Genomic DNA, 17,889 nt, shown 5'->3' on the forward strand with positions numbered 1-17,889 from the left:
ATTTACATACACTACTCATACCACATACACCACACACACATGCACGCTCACACACTTACACATATTACACAGATACAGAGGCACACACACCATACACACCTCACTCACAAACTCACACATACACCACCCACACCACACACATGCATACCTCCTTTATGTGCTGCTGGAGCTGGAGAAATAGGAAGCAACTGATCCAGTGTAAGAGGAAAAAAGTCATCTGGAGAGGAAGGTTGGAAGCGAGCACATTATTAAATATCATCTGTATGGAGACTAGATACACTGTTTTCCCTATAATGGAAATAGAGACAACCTACTTCATTAAGTTGTACAAAGTAGAGAATCAGGCGATTAACCACTGGGTTTGGAAATGCCAGACAGGCGACCCAGGACTTTGGGGACTCCACTTCTTTCCCAGCCTCTGCTCCCAGCCATCCTTGGCCAGCGGGAGTTCACAGCCTTCTCTCGCAGGCCTCGTACTAGGATGTGCCTTCATTTTTACCCCTGGAGACTGGAGGAGTCTTTCCTGGCTCTGCCTGTGGACCAGTGGGTCAGCCCAGTCTCTGGATTTGCCTCTGGCAGAGCAGCCTTGGGGCTGGGCATGCCTTTAGCCCTGTGGCCACTGCTCTGTCGTCCTCACGCCTTGGCAGGTCTGTGGGCCTGGGCACAACCTCAGTGCCTTTCTTGGTCTCATCCTCCAGCCTGACTGCCCGCTGGCTCTCAGCCCCTACCCTTATCTCACCTTTCCCTGGACCCCTGGCTCTATTTGCGTGATGACAGTCCTCCTAAGCCCGGGGCTGGCACCTGCAGGTGCAGCTCCACACTCTACTCTGCCAGTATCTGCCCTCCAGCCCCATCTCGGGCACTGGGAAGACCTTGGTTCTCATCCCATGTCTGAGGTTGGAAGGCTGTCCCTCAGGTGCCGTGGAAAGTGTCTGTACCCAGAGTGTTATGAAGCTTGGATATCACATATCCTATCCTGATGAAACATTGATACTGTGTGGGTGGCCCCCTTTGATGAATGACAATATGGTCTACAAATGAACCTTTTTACCTTGGTTTCTACTTTCACAATTAATACATATTTAATTCACTGAATATGTTAAAGTTACTACAGTGTTCAAAGAAATGTTTACTAATAATTTTCTCTTGTCCATCCTAGGGAGGATGTTACGGAAATACTGAATTCTGTTTATTCCCCATAGTCGCCCTGTGGCTGTGTGTACCAGGCTGTGCATATTCCCCCTTGCTCCCTAGACCCTGCTCAGAAGCACACCCCTCAAATCACCTCTTCTGAATTCTGGGCCTTGCCCCCATGCCTCGGGAAGCAGACTTCTGATTTACTGTGAATTTTGTTTTTAGACAGCTCTTGAAGGTCTGCTGCTAGGAGCCATATCAGTGTGAGTCTTTGATACACATTTCCTTTGATTTGTGTGTGCTTTTCTTGGAATGTATGTGAACAATAATCACAGTCTCTGGTTTTAGTTTCTACAAGGCCGAGGAAGTGTTATGGGCAACAGCTGCAACCACTCTGGTGACGCTAGCACTCACTTTGTTTGCTCTACAAACAAAAGTAGGTATTATTGAAGGGAGTGTGCCAGGTATGTCCCTTTGTCCCCGAAACATTTCCCTATGCCTCCCCCTGCTCTCTCAGTCCTGGAGGTCTCACCTTCAGGGCCCTCTTGCCTTTGGGCTTTCCGTGGGCTTTGGCCAATGGGGAGTCCCAGCTGGAGACAGAGGCAGGAAGGGAGAGGTACTGATTCCCATGGCTTCCTCCCAGTGACAAGTTCCTCTTCGGCTAGCGGTGTACCTTAGCAAGATTCACTGCCTATCACAAGATGGCTAACTCAACACACCTTCTGGGCTCCTGTAACTGCCCCCTCTCCTTTCCCCTTTTGGGCCTGGGACTGGTAACAGCTCTTTGGCTGGCTGCCAGCCTAGCTTACTGCACTACCCATTCTGGTTGCCTGCAGACACTTCTGTGGATAGTTCCTTTACAAACAAACCCTCCTCAGATCATTCTATTTGAGTGTGTCATCTGTTCCTTGCTAGGGTGCTGCCTGATACAGGGAATTTAAAAATTTAAAAGTTGTACAGTTTACCAGGCTCCAAAATGCCAAGATGTCCCAGAGGACATCTCATAATTCGAGATTATTTCAGTTGAACTGTGAGATGGCTCAGCCTCTGTCCAACCATAGGGTGTTCTTGAGATCTGATGCAGCATTTCCTGTGGCCCCTCCTTTCAGTCCTGGTCAGTTTCCTTTTGTAAAGAATGGGCTGGCCTTAGTCAGGTAAATAACTTACACAGAAGTGAGTGCATTTCCCAAGCTGTTTGGCAAACATCATAAGGAAGGTCTTACACACATGCTGAATTTTAGCCTTTTCCTGCTGGAAACAGAAGTGTCAGAGAGACAGAAGGATCTACTAGATATTTAGTCAAACTACATCAAAAGTTAGAGATTCAACTTTTATTGATGATGAGATCAGTATTTGCCATCTTAAAGCTGGTCATTTGTAGATACCAGCCGATTTGTACACAGATAGGCTTCCTTGCAATGAGTAAGGTGGGCCACTGTTGAATGCACAGATTTCTTAAGCCATTTAAAATACTCTAAGATGGCTGGGTGCTGTAATCCCAGCACTTTGGGAGGCTGAGGCAGGCAGATCACAAGGTCAAGAGATCGAGACCATCCTGGCCAACATGGTGAAACCCCATCTGTACTAAAAATACAAAAATTAGCTGGGTGTGGTGGCATGCGCCTGTAGTCCCAGCTACTCAGGAGTCTGAGGCAGGAGAATCACTTGAACGCGGGAGGCGGAGGTTGCAGTAAGCCGAGATCGTGCCACTGCACTCCAGCCTGGTGACAAAGCGAGACTCTATCTCAAAAAATCCTCTAAACTGCCAGAATACTTTTTTAAAAGCCCATTAGTATTTTAAGTCACAGGTAACCTATGACCTGGATTCAGGGGAGTGAATATTACATTGCAAAGTCTTTTTTTTTATTGTTTGTTTATTTATTTTTGAGACAGGGTCTTGCTCTGTCACCCAGGCTGGAGTGCAGTGGTACAGACATGGCTCATTGCAACCTCTACCTCCAGGGCTCAAGTGATCCTCCCATCTCAGCCTCCCAAGTAGCTGGGACTACAAGCATTTGCCACCACCCCCGGCTAATTTTTAAAAATTTAATAGAGTAGAGGCCTCCCTATGTTGCCCAGGCTGGTCTTGAACTCCTAGGCTCAAGCAGTGCTCCTGCCTCACCTCCAATAGTGCTAGGATTACAGGCATGAGCCACTGTGCCCGGCCAGAAAGTATTTTAAAGATGGCATGGACGTTGATGACTTTGAAAGGCAGCTGAACCCACCATGGTCAACCACATTTTTTCCCTTTGTTAAGTTATGTGTTGGGGATGGCAAAATTCAGTCCAACCACAACCCAAGGGATGCAGAGGAAATGTAGGAACACAATGAGTCTGAGTTTTTTCATGAACCCCAACTGTCGACTTAGCAGGGAGAAAATTAACTAAACGTCCATTTGGTTTAACTGTAATTGGATCTCACAGTTGAAGCAGTTCCTTTGGGCTGGGTGATAGTATCATGTGGATACAAAATGCTCAGCTGTTCAGCCTCCCTGTCTGCCTGCCTTTCTCTCTAAAGTGGGGCTTGGGAATTTGGGATGTGGCTGTGGTTTGTGTGGGCTCTTGGCACTGGCCAAGAAGGGAATGGGGTGAGGTTGGGGTGTGGACGATATGGCCTACCATTGTTCCTGGATGACGTCACCTGGATCCCAGAGTGACTGCGTGCTCTGTGGGCCTCTGAAGCTGACAGCCCACCACAGGCGTGACTTGGAACCTGTTATCTCTTGGGCTTGGTCAGAGCTGACAGGATTCCCCACCTGAATTTACCTCACCCCAGTTATCCTGCCTTAATGATGCGGGAAATGAAAGAATTAGGAAAATACTCTTGCAAGAAAATATACTGAATTAAAGGCTCTTGTTTGTCTGCATAATTTTAAGGCCAGAAGATAAACATCCTCTTTCTTAAGAAAACCTTAATCTCCTCAGGCTGATTTGGGTCACTGATTTATAAAGACAAAAACAAAAACCACATCAATGTGTTTCCAAATTACAAAAGAATCATTAGCAGTAACTTCTGAAAGTTTAGTATATACTTTTGTTAAAATATATGCATATAAATGTGAAAAAGATAGCCAGTTAACACCTTGGTATGTTTCACTCCATTAATGTTTTCTATGTACATGCTTTTGAACATATGAATGATTATGATCATCCTACACCTTCAAATATGCATCCTACTCATTCAATGTATTTTTATTATGGGAAATTTCATATAAGTACAAAAATAGAATAATATAATGAACCCCCAGGTACCCATTACCCAGTTTCCAAATATCAACTCATGGCTACTGGCATTTCACCCATACTTCTACCTTTTTCTCCCAGTCAATATAACACTTTTTATGTAGCATTTTTTAGTGGTTGGAGCTAATGTATTTTCATGGTGCTTGGAATTGATCAGGGTAAATTATCAGCAACGGGCCAGTTTCTTCTATGGGGTATAAGATGCATCTTTAAACATCCTAAAATTTCTTATAGATGATAACTGAGTTGTTTATGCTGTTTATATTTCCTCAGTGGGATTTTACCTTGCTAAATGGAGTGCTGTTCGTTTTCTGCTTCGTGCTTTTAATCTATGGAATTATCTTAATCTTCGTGCGATCATATGTGAGTGAGATCTTACTGGGAAACCTCAGAGAATTGTTAAACATATAGATGAAGTGCTGGTTATGTTAGTCTGGGTCCTCTGAGAAGCAGACGTGGAGTTGGGGATAAGCGTGCAAAGATTTTAGTAGGAGAAATGCCCACAAGAGAAAAGGGGCAGGGAGCCAACAGCTGGGGGAGCTGTCAGACCATGAAGGCGTATTGGGCCTCGAGTGAAGGAGAGGGAGGGGAGGCTGAGTGGGAGCACACGGCATGGTCTGAGGGCGGCTCAGCAAGGCCATCAGGAAGTCCCAGAGCTACAGTCAATCATCAGGGTGGTGACGTGTCTTCCAGGGAGGGCCCTGCTGCTCCCAGCAAGGACTGAGAAGGGGGAAGCATGGCCTAAGTGCAAACTGCAGTGGGTTGCACAGCACAGCAGCTGTGCTTGTGGTCAGTTCCATTCTCCTCCTGGTAAATGAAGGTCTGTGAGACGGATCCTAGTGGCCCCCACAGTGGTTGTTAGGAGGTACCATGGGCAGAAACTCTGGCATGTGAACATTGAGCCACAACCCTAGACAGTTGTTCTTCTCCAAGAGGGTCTTGAGGTGAGCCTACCCATGAGGGCAGGCCAGATTCCTTCTCCTATATTTGGGTGCTGCTTGTTTGAAGTACCAGGAGTGGAAAAGAAAGACTTGTTTGGGCCTTTCTGATAGCAGCCTAGAGGAGGCTCCTTATTTTCCAATTCTAGCTTTTTTTTTCTTTAATGTATTCATTGAATTCTTACTAGATATTGGACATAGGCCTATGTGTTTTTCACAAAACATCACATTAAATTCTGACAACATTCCTGAAAAGTACATAGCTCATCTATTTTATAGATAAGAAAACAGACTCAGAGAAATTTAATAATTCATCTATATCCCACAGGGAGTGAGTGGCCAGGGTGGCACTGAGGCCAGGTCAGGGCGACTCGAGTGACCATGCTCTTCCCACCTCATTGCACAGTCCATGGACTGACTCTGAAGGGCTGTAGAGACCGAGAGGTGTGATCTGGCCTAGTGCTGGCAATCAGTCAGTGGCTCCTGTGTGGAGGCCAGATCCACTGAGAGCTGGTCTGGGGCCTGGGACCCTTTTGACTAAAACCTTAAGGCCAACTTGGTCCCAATGCTGAACCAAGGAGTTTCTTGGGCGACAAGTGAACTAGTTACACGATCTTTAGACATACACAGAATCAACAGTTCTTGGTGTTATGAATGACCCCATAGGCTTCGAGCTAGGAAGGTGGCACCTGCACTTTAGAGATAAACTCAAAGGAATCACAAAGATGGGCCTTAAAAGGCCCCAGTTCTCCACTTATTAATGGCAGCAGAGATATTGGTAGTAATAATGCAAATATTAGGTGGGTTCCATAAGTCTTTACAGTATAACTTAGGTGCAGTTAAAAAACTCTTTCCCACTAGATAGATAGATCTTAGTTCCTATTCTAAATTTTCTGTCATGAACATCTACAGTCTTGCGTATGTGTTTAAATGGAAGGCTTTGTTGGAGCCATTCCCTACGTCTACCTGCTTGTTGGACTTTGGCAATTTTGAAACCTTTGGATTCCAGTGATCAGGTGTTCTCTTGCTATTAGCTCAGTCTGGAAATACTGTGTCTCCCAGACTGTATCACTGGCTTCTGATCGTCTTCACCAAGAACCTATCCTTGGTGAAAGCTGCCAGTGCTTTGCCCACCCCTCTCAGAACCAGCTCTCTCATCCTGAAGAACTCTTCAGGATGCTGGTGCACTCATCACCTGCGCAGTATATACTGTATCCAATATGTAGCCTTTTTTCAGATTTTGTACTCCATTTTTTAATCCTCTTCCCCAATAGAACCAAGTCGTTTGGCATTTAGACTAGTTCCATGTTCTGACTGGGGCTGTTTGTGTTGCAAGGAACAGATACCACTCGGACTAGCTTGAGGCAAAGAGCCAGAGAAACTCGTAGACCTCCTAGGTGGGAAGAAGAACTGGGATTCCGAGGAATGAAAACCCTGCCTTCCCCTCTGTGGCTGAGTTGACTAGCCACCTCTGCTTATAGCAGTAATAGTGCCAGCACGCACTACAGATACAACAGCCTCTGCTACTTGGTTCCCTCTATCCTGAGAATTGATTTCCAGCTGGCCTAGTGCATCTGTCTAAGCCCACTGACATATCAGAAGTCCCTGATCAGTCATCAGACTCACTGTTTTTGGAGCTGGGGTCTTCCACTGCTTGTCAATCAGCTCTAGCTAGGATGTGTGAAGGTCACTATGACCCCAAAGCTTCCTGTTCCTTGAACTGAGGGGAGAGGGCAGATTCTCTAGAAGGGCTATGTATGTGGATGGGGCACAAAGTGAAATACGTCTAATACATTCTACTTGCCCTACCATGCATGAGGCATTTAGCACGTACTTGGTGAATATTATTTGGCATGTGTAAGCTTAGTTTTTATTTGCTTGCTCATTGGAATTGAGTGGGTGCTGTTGACTAAGAATGCTATCATGGACTTTGGGGACTTAGGGGAAGGGTGGGAGGAGTGTGAGGGTAAAAAGGCTACATACTGGATACAGTATACACTGCTCAGGTGACGAGTGCCCCAAAATCTCAGTAATCACCACTGAGGAACTTACCCATGTAACCAAAAAGCGCCTCTTCCCCAAAAGCTATTGAAAGAAAATAAAATTTAGTTTTAAAAAAAGAAAAGATGAATTCCCCCACAGATTCAGCTTTCTTGATATTGGTTCCTTATCTAGTAGCAGTGACCTAAGTGACCCCTTTCATTATTCCAAATCTTTTTCTTCATATACAACCGTATCCTTTCACTTTGCAGTGGCTGCATCTATTGTATGCTGGACTCGGAACTGTGCTCTTCTCATTCGTAAGTCCATTGCTCCATCTCTTTGGTAAAGAATGTGATATGTGCAATGACAAGCCCTTGTGCTAGGCCTGGAGTCACGTGGGGTTAGGAATTCACTGGAAACTCTTCAGCTCCTTTTTAAAGGATCATATTTAAAACCATTACCCTCTGGAGAGCCAGATGGTCTTCCCAATCCATGAAAACATCACTTTTGTTGAAAGAGTGAATATTTCAGAAAAGAATGAAGAATTATTTATAAGCTTTGAAACTTAGTGTAGCAGGGGTGTGGTTTCTTTTTTGTTTGTCCCTCCAGACCAGTTTCTATTCTTTCACAATAGAAACTTCTCCTAGAGAACTGGTAGAGGTCACTGCTAATGTATCTAGGAATGTCTTTCCTTCCATTTAGTCCTATCTCTTGCTGTCGTATCTTTAAAACTATTTTAAGGAATGTTTTATTTAAAAAGTAATACATGCACACATTTTAAAATTCAAACAACATAGAAGATTATAAAATGAAAATTAAAGTCCCTCTCTTATCCCCTGTCCCTAGAAGGAACAACTGTTAGCAGTTTCTTGGAATCCTTTTAGAATTTCTTTACACATAGGCACCATTTCTTCTTACACAAACGTAGCTATACTATGTATAATGTTCTGCCTTTGCTTTTTCACTTAAAAATAATGGCCTCCACATATTAGCAGACCTGGGTCCAACTAATTTTTTTTCAAGGGCTGCATGGAATTCCATTTCATGCTTTTATCATATCACATCTTTCAGGGTTTTGTTGTTTTTGTTTGTTTGCGACAGGGTCTTGCTCTGTCACCCAGGCTGGTGTGCAGTGGCATGATCATGGCTCACAGTAGCCCCATCTCCTGGGTTCAAGCAATCCTCCTAGCTCAGCCTCCCCAGTAGCTGGGCCTACAGGCATATGCCACCACATCTGGCTGGTTGCATTTTTATTTTTAGTAAAGACAAGGTCCTGCTACATTGCCCAGGCTAATCTCAAACTCCTGAGCTCAAGTAATCCTATCTGCCTTGGCACCTCCCAAAGTGCCGAAATTATAGGCATGAGCCACTGTGCCCAGCTGAGATTTTATTTTTTAATATTATTTATTTTCAAAATTTCCAAACGTATCGAGAATGTATTGATACATATTCAGAAGGATCAAGAATGGTGTAATGAACCCCACATATTATCATTAGGCTTAAAAATTATCCACATTTTGCTTCATTTTTATTTTGTTGGAATTGTGTTATATCCTTCAAATGTTAGAAAAATTCACACCAGGAAGTTAAGGTTAAGCATATATATTTCAGATGAGATTGGGTGTGTTTAGGGTGGTATGGGTGGAGACAAGGTTAAGCATATACATTTCAGTTTTCTCATTTCTTTTCCTATTTAAAGGGAACTTATTTGCATTCATTTTCCTTTATTCCTACACTCTCGGACCTTTTGTGTTGATGCTTGCTGTATTGATGCTTGCAAACAATGTTTCCATGCAAAAGTATGTTGGTGTTTCTGTTTCCCGTTCGCAGGCAGAGTAAAAACGATTGTAGACTCAAAAAGGTCTACCCTATGCCAAACAAATTGCTGGAAAAGAAAATTGAATTTTGGGGGATGCTTAACTCTCAGAATTGGGGGGCATGCGGGTGAGGCAGGGTGCCTCATTCCCAAATGCTTACAGGAGTCTGAATCCTGGCTGGGGCTTCCCTGTGGGTTGGTTGTGTCCTGGGTGGTATCCTGAGCCCTGTTCCTCCTGGATGGGCGGGGCACCACTGGATCGAGCTCATCCCATGTTCCTGTCAAGCACATAACCTCTCCCGAGAAGCTGCAGTCCTAACCATCCCATGCATGTCTGTGAAATGATTGAGAGTCATTATATCCCCTCTTATAAGAAGCAATAAATTAAAGTCAGAGATTTGGGGAGGGAATGGAAAGAAAACCACTTCTGCAGAGGAACTGGGACTCCAGGGTGATAGATGGAGGCTAAGAGCAAAGCTGCAATCTCTGCCATTGGGTTTTTCCAACCCCCCTTTTTTATAAAGATGATGAATTTATACCAGTTTGCCTGGGACTGAGGACTTTCCCAGAATATCAGAGTCTTGGGCAAATTGGAATAATTTGCCACCTTAGCTTTCCTTCCAAAGGTGCTGGAATGAGACATAGGGAGAAAGGGGGGAGAAGGGATTCACAGCTGAGGTGAGGCACCTGTTTTTATAGAGTGCAAACTTGGGGACCCAGTGACCAACTGGGGCTGTAAGAATAACATATTCAGCCCAAAACAGACTTTTGACAATATTTCTCCTGATGCTAAAATATTTTTTTTCAGATCATTTGGGACACTTATTTCATAGAAATGTACAATTTAAGTAGCTAATTCTTCCTTTTCTTCAAGTACTTGGTGATGGATGTGCAGCTCATGCTGGGAGGGCACCACCATTATTCCCTGGACCCTGAAGAATATGTTTTTGCTGCCCTGAACATCTACTTGGACATCATCAACCTTTTCATTTTTATTCTGCGTCTGATTGGACTGGGACGGTAGTCACACAACCAAGGCTGGCTCATGCGGAGAAGACGAAGGAGGGATGCTGTGAAGTGTTGCCAGGCTCGGGCATGCAGAAGTCACCATTTCAGAAGCTCTTTTATTTTAAAAAAATTTAAGAATACTTATTTTTTTGTCAAATGAAACCTAGCATTGAGTAGATGATAGCTGTAGCTGTTATATTTTCAGTTCCATTGTCACGTAGCAAGACTTTCTGGGGACATTTCTAATTTGTATAGATTCAAAAGATAAGTGTCATAATTACATACTTACAAACATTTGTAAGATGCCCATTCCTTTGTTGGAGTTTTCTGGACACTGTTTAAAGCTGTAAACAACGTATCTCCACATGAATACAACTGACTACAGAAACCTACATTTACTTCTTTCTCTTCTTTTGATTTGGACATTCTGTGGGAATATTCTGGCATCTGATATTTTTAAAGCGATAAACCAAAAGATATATCAAAGAATTCTGCCTTTCTCTTGGATTCTAGAGTCAGGCTGGAGAGAGTAATAGCATCCATCTGGTGGAGTATAGAGCGCTTTAATCAAGTTCATGTACATGAAAGGCTCAGGACAGAGCGTTAGCTGCTATTGTCACCATCCCACCCATGCTTCTGGGCTTAACTCAGAGACCACTTCCTCTGACTGTTGGAAAAATTAGCCTTCTTTGGAGTCCCAAGGTATTTTTAATTTAATTTTTATTTTTAATTGTGATAAAGTACACATAGCATAAAATTTGTCATCTTAGCCTTTTTTTTTTTTTTGCCTTGAGATGGAGTCTCACTCTGTCGCTCAGACTGGAGTGCAATGGCACGATCTTGGTTCTCGAACTCCCGACCTCAAGTGATCGCCCACCTTGGCCTCCCAAAGTGCTGGGATTACAGGCATGAGCCACCGTGCCTGGCCCATCTTAATTATTTTTAAGTGTACTGTTCAAGTGTGTTAAGGGCAACCAATATCCAGAACTGTTTTTTTTTTTTTTTTTTGAGACAGGTTCTCACTCTGTCATCTAGGCCAGAGTGCAGTGGCACAATCATAACTCACTGCCTCAATCTCCTGGGCTCAAGTGATCCTCCTGCCTCAGCCTCCCAAGTAGCTGGGACTATAGGCACACACCACTGTGCCAGGCTTTGTGTGTGTGTGTGTGTGTGTGTATGTGTGTATGCGTGTGTATGTGTGCATGTGTGTGTATGTGTGTGTGTTAGAGACAGGGTCTCACTATGTTACAGTGGGTAGCTAGTGTTGTATGAGCAGGTTGGGAGAGGGCCCCCCGCCTCACACACACCAGGAGTGCTGGATGACCATCAGGTGATGGTCAGGCGGTTGTTAACTGTCTCGCTAAAGTAATAATTGGTCACAGCCGGCACCAGGGAACGGCCAGCTTCTAATAGATAGAAAACACCTGAAACTGGTGATCAGCTGCTTCCTAACAAGATCTTAGGAGATGGGAGAAGGGATGCAAGAGACTGTAAGTATGCCAGTGCATAAAACCCCAAGTTAAAAGGTCAAATTGTGCACTTGCCTTTCCAGCCGTCTGCTTGGCCCTCTTCTAAGTATACTTTCTTTCCTTCCTGCTCTAAAGCTTTTTCATCAACTTTCACTTATGCCCTAAAACTCGCCTCCATCTCTCCTTCTACCTTATGCTTCTCAGTCGAATTCTTTCTTCTGAGGAGGTAAGAATTGAGGTTGCTGTAGACCTGTATGGATACTGATATGTTCTGCTGGTAACATACTTTGCAGACCTGTGACTTGGATACTTGCAGCTGCTAACAACTATGTTGCCCAGGCTGGTCTTAAACTCCTGAACTCAAGCAATCCTCCTGCCTCGGCCTCCCAAAGTGCTGAGATTACAGGAATGAGCCACCACTCCCAGCCCAGAACTTTTTCATCTTACAAAACTGAGGCTCTGTATCTATTAAACAACAAAAAGTTCCATAACATTTTGAATTAAATTACTTATATAATATTTGATTATATTCCTGAAGGTTACAGGTTGAATAGATTTTTGTATCCCTCCTGGAGTTTCACACCTTGAGGGTGTGAGATGTTTTATGAGAAAAAAATTTACTCAGATGTGTAAAAGCTCACACTTTCAGATCTATCCAAAGAAACCAGTGTCTACATTCCTCCCTCACCTATATATTTTTTTAATACTTTAAGTTCTAGGGTACATGTGCATAATGTGCAGGTTTGTTACATATGTATACATGTGCCATGTTCGTTTGCTGCACCCATTAACTCGTCATTTACATTAGGCATTTCTCCTAATGCTCTCTCTCCCCCATCCCCCCACTGCATGACAGGTCCCGGTGTGTGATGTTCCCCGCCCTGTGTCCAGGTGTTCTCATTGTTCAATTCCCACCTATGAGTGAGAACATGCAGTGTTTGGTTTTTTGTCCTTGTGATAGTTTGCTCAGAATGATGGTTTCCAGCTTCATCCATGTCGCTACAAAGGACATGAACTCATCCTTTTTTATGGCTGCATAGTATTCCATGGTGTATATCTGCCACATTTTCTTAATCCAGTCTATCATTGATGGGCATTTGGGTTCGTTCCAAGTCTTTGCTATAGTGCTGCAATAAACATACATGTGCATGTATCTTTATAGTAGCATGATTTATAATCCTTTGGGTATATACGTAGTAACGGGATCACTGGGTCAAATGGTATTTCTAGTTCTAGATCCTTGAGAATCGCCACAGTGTCTTCCACAATGGTTAAACTAGTTTACACTCCCACCAACAGTGTAAAAGCGTTCCTGTTTCTCCACATCGTCTCCAGCACCTGTTGTTTCCTGACATTTTAATGATCGCCATTCTTAACTGGTGTGAGATGGTTTCTCATTGCCACTTCACCTATTTCTAATTCCAAGTCCTAGGCCAGCTAGTCTTTGGTGCTTGGCCCAGCAGGAAGAATATGTCACGGCTGCAGTATGAACAAAGATGCTAAGACGGCATGTTCCTGGTATGCTTAAGGTGGTCTGGGGAGAGAGTTAGAAAGATTTATGTAGAGGAATAGTTGTGCCAGATGATGGAGGACCTAAAACATCAGGTACAGGGTTTCAGTCTTTATCTTGTGTCAAATTTTGATTGCAGTATCATGATGAAGGCACTGCTTTAGGGTAACTGGTCTGGTCGATGGCGGGTGGTTTAGGGTGGAGAAGAGAGAGATTGGAGAAAGGGTCCGTGCAAGGGTTAATGCAATAACCTAGGCTTAAGGCACTAAAGGACAGAACTAGGGTGATAAATGGGGTGGAATGAACCAATCATATGATCAAGATAATGGACAAAAGGGTTAGTGGGAGTTGAGATCTAATTGGATGGTTCTGTATAGCATGGGGAAGTTGGGGATGTCCCAGGGTTTACTGTGGGTAATGTCACTTATAAAATAAGGCCATCTTGACCGGGCGCAGTGGCTCATGCCTGTAATCCCAGCACTTTGGGAGGCCAAGGTGGGCGGATCCCCTGAGGTCAGGACCAGCCTGGCCAACATGGCAAAACCCTGTCTCTACTTTAAAATACAAAAATTAGCCGGGTGTGGTGGTGAGCATCTGTAATCCCAGCTACTCAGGAGGATAAGGCATGAGGATTGCTTGAATCTAGGAGGCAGAGGTTGCAGTGAGCCAAGGTCGTGCCATTGCACTCCAGCCTGGGCAACAAGACTGAAACTCCATCTCAAACGGAAAAAGAAAAAAAAAAAAAAAAAAGAAAGGCCATCTTAAGAAAGGAGGAAATGGCTTGGGGAGCTGTGAGACAAGGTGATAATATAGGCTTAGATATTTTCTGTATGTGGAAGCAGAGCAAATACTAATTTGGCAGAATTTTGGGCACTGGAGCTCAGAGCTAGAAAGAATTGGGGACCATCAAAATTTGGTGAGAACTGAGGTTGTGAGAACAGATGAAACTGCCAGAAATGAGAGAAAAGGAAGGAGAGCCCAAGAGTCAAACTCTGGGTATGCCCATAACTAGGAGATGAAAGAAGAAGGGCATTGGTCGCCAACATATGAGAATGATGAAAGCGTGATGTTATGGAGGCTATCAGAGACTTCCAGAACTATGTTAGTGAAGCTCAGCTACAACTGATGTAGGGCTATGGTGTCCCAGGTCCTTGAGAATACACGAGGTTGTTTCACTTAACCTACTAAAAAAAGGTCAAGGCACAATAAAACTAGGAACAAGTCCAGTAGATTTGACAAGGACCAGATCACCGACTCTTAGGGGCAGGGAGGAGTGAACCTACACTTCAATGAGGCAGGAATGGTTGTTGTGGAAGCAAAGGACAGCCCCTGCAAGAGGTCTGCCAGGTTTCCCTAAAGGAAGAGGAGAAACAGCAGGGGCTGGCAAAGGTTGTGCTTTTCCTTTCTGTTTTTTCACTTTCCAGGACAGGAGGACATTTGGGCATATTTGGAGGCAGACGGAAGTGAAGGTATAAAAACCAGCGAGTAGGGACAGGAGTGAGGATGGCCTTAGTCAGGCCAAGGGCCTTTTTCTTCCAAAACTGAAGGACAGGACTGGCCTTGTCACCTGTGGCAATCTCTTTTGAGATGGAGGTGAGAAGACGGAATAGAGGAAGCAGGGAAAAGGGTTCTGCAGAGCCCGTGCTGGGGTAATTAGGGCTTAGATAATACTGGAGGAGGTTTAATTCACCTGCTTCTGGCTGTGCATGAGGGAGTCAGCCAGAGAAGACTGTGATAACTCCTTCCTCTGTTATCAAAAGTATTGGACACGGCAATTTGGTGGAATTTACAGATCTCAAGGAAGACATTTGAATGTAAGTACAGACACTATATGCAGTCCTAGACATCTGACTTTTTGATTGCCTGTTGTTACAAATTTGCCGTATCTCCATTACTTTCTGGTTATGGTAGCTCTCAGAAGGGGACTTTATTTCAGCAGAGTTTCATATTGTGTTTATAATCTCTTACTACTACTAGCAAAGTCCTGGAAGATGGGCTTAACCTCTGCAATGTGAGCACGCAGAAGAAAAATGGTCTTTAAAGTCACTCAGCAAAAACTCCAGGAGGGCTCCCTAAAGCTCCTGGGTCTGGATATTTTAACAAACATTACTGTGTATACACCTGTCAAAGTGAAGACACAGTGAATTAATTCCATACAAAAAAGTAAATTCAGCTGGGAAGCTTAAGGTTTTGCATATTCTCCTTGGCATCAAAACCTTCATGCACATACAGTAATAGGAACATGTGACAGCCCCATTGCTTTCTGAAGTTTTCCCTTTCCCAGCAGGCATTAGGCATTTTTGTTGTCTCAGCAATGTTCCTAACCACATGCAGCCTATTGTGTGAGTTTATTGTACATGCCATTACATAGCAGTGATGACTTGATTAAAAGTCCTTACACTTCTATGATGACATTTTGACTTCTGCACTTAGTAAAGGCTCTGAGAAAAATACACATCTTAGGGTCAGTCTATCCAATGAGTAGACTGATTTGTTCTCAATATTAGAAGTTTTGAAAAGAGAGCCAACAATTTGAAAATATGTCAGGAGTGGTCCAAAATCCAACAATGGGTAGCACATTTATAAGTCAACTCAAGATGAACATAAAAGGGTAATGAAAGATTACTGGCCACGAAAAGAGAGAGAAGAATCCATTCTTCAAGCTTCTGGCTACGCTTTCTATAATGCACACAAATGTAGGGACTACCTAGAATTTACTTTTAATTGTTATTCTTTATATTATTCCAAATGAGTATTCCCTTATCTAGCTCTAGGCATAGTTGGATGAGCACATCTATGTGTACACAAGTGGACCCTGGTGAAACTACTCATGTTAAAGTTAGCCATGTTCTTTTAAAAATCAGTATACCACTTGGCATTCATAGGCTCAGATAACATCAGTGGCTAAAATGTTGTGGAATATATTTGACATTGCCATCAAGAATGAATGTTAGTAGTTTCTTACCAACATTGGTAGCACCTTAATCCAAAGATACTTGGATTAAGTACATTTGCTTAATCCAAGTTTCTGAAACAAATGAATTAGCTGTTAAAGATATCTTCAATGGCTCCCAAGTTGTAGTAATATTGACAGCTCATAATGCACTAAGATAACATTTGATTTATTGAATTGTTACTCTAAAGCAGGGGTCAGCAAACCATAACCTATTTGACAACTTTGGTCTGCCATCTGTTTTTTTTTTTTTTTTAATTTTAAAATAATTCAGTAATTGAATAGAAATAATTCAATAATTCAAACAGATTCATAGGAAGTTGCTATTATAGAGAGGCGCTGTGTATGCGTTAGCCAGTTTCCTCCAATGAGTACCTTTCACATAATGTGCAATACCAAAACCAGGAAGCTGACATTGGTAAATGTCTATGTATATTTCTATATGATTTTATCACACGTAGATTCACATAGCCACCACCAATACGACTATGCCATCATCACAAAGATGTCCCTTGTGTCACTCCTTCATAGTCGCACACACACCTCCCTGCCCCCACCATCCCTAACCCCTGGCCAACACTAATTTCCTCCCAACTCTTATTGTTTTGTCATTTCAATAATGTTATATAAGTGGAATAATATAGCATGTTATATTTTTCAGACTGCCTTTCTTTTTATTCAGCATAAGGCACTTGAGATCCATCCAAGTGGTTGAATCAATAGTTTGTTCCTTATTTTATTGCTGAGTAGTATTCCACTGCATAGATGTACCATTGTTAACCTTCTATGAGAGGACATTTTGGTGGATTTCAGGTTTGGCTATTACAGATAGTTGCTATGAACAAATGTGCACAGGTTTTTGTGTGGATATAAGTTTTCATTTCTCTGCGACAAATGCCCAGGAGTGCAAGTATTGGGTCATATGATAAGTATATGCTTAAGTTTTTGAAGAAACTACCAAATTATTTTCCAGGATGGTTGTACCATTTTATATTCCCATCAGCAATGTATGAGTATTCATTTCTCCACATCCTTACCAGCATTTGGTGTTGACATTATTTTATTTTAGCCATTCTGATAGGTGTGTAGTGTCTTACTGTGATCTTAATTTGCAATTCCCAGATGGTCAGTGATGCTGAGCAAATTCCATGTGTTAGTTATTCATCTTCTTTGGTGAAATATTTTTTCATCTCTGTTGTCCATTTTGTATTGGATTATCTTTTTGCTGTTTAGTTTTGAGACTTCCTTATGCATTCTATAAGTTGTCAGATACGTGGTTTGCAAATATTTTCTCCCAGGCTTGTCTCTTCATCTTCTTTATCAGATCTTTTGTAGAGCAAAAGTTTTACATTTTGATGAAGTCCAGCTTATCGTTTCTTTCTTTTATGGATCATGCTTTTGGTGTAAAGTCTAAACATTCTTTGCTTAGCCTACATCTTAGAAGACTTTATGTTCTTTTTTTTTTTTTTTTTTTTTTTTGAGATGCAGTCTTGTTCTGTCTCCCAGGCTGGAGTGCAGTGGTGCGATCTCGGCTCACTGCAAGCTCCACCCCCCGGGTTCATGCCATTCTCCTGCCTCAGCCTCCTGAGTAGCTGGGACTACAGGCGCCCGCCACCACGCCCGGCTAATTTTTTGTATTTTTAGTAGAGATGGGGTTTCACCGTGTTAGCCAGGATGGTCTTGATCTCCTGACCTCGTGATCCGCCCGCCTTGGCCTCCCAAAGTGCTGGGATTACAGGTATGAGCCACTGCGCCTGGCTGACTTTATGTTCTTTCTAAAAGTTTCATATTTTACATTGAAATCTATGATCAATTTTAAGTTTTATATATAAAGTA

At 43.0% G+C, this 17,889-nt stretch overlaps 1 long non-coding RNA gene across 1 annotated transcript; it reads left to right on the top strand.

The window, feature by feature from the left end:
• The first annotated feature begins 385 nt into the window (after window positions 1-385).
• LOC103226561 (uncharacterized) lies at window positions 386-10,559 on the top strand. Its single transcript, XR_012090366.1, has 4 exons — window positions 386-1,570; window positions 4,650-4,739; window positions 7,567-7,614; window positions 9,988-10,559. It is a non-coding gene; the product is annotated as an uncharacterized lncRNA (long non-coding RNA).
• Window positions 10,560-17,889: the final 7,330 nt, after the last annotated feature.

This window comes from Chlorocebus sabaeus, chromosome 21 (assembly GCF_047675955.1).
Source record: "Chlorocebus sabaeus isolate Y175 chromosome 21, mChlSab1.0.hap1, whole genome shotgun sequence".
Classification (NCBI taxonomy): domain Eukaryota; kingdom Metazoa; phylum Chordata; class Mammalia; order Primates; family Cercopithecidae; genus Chlorocebus; species Chlorocebus sabaeus.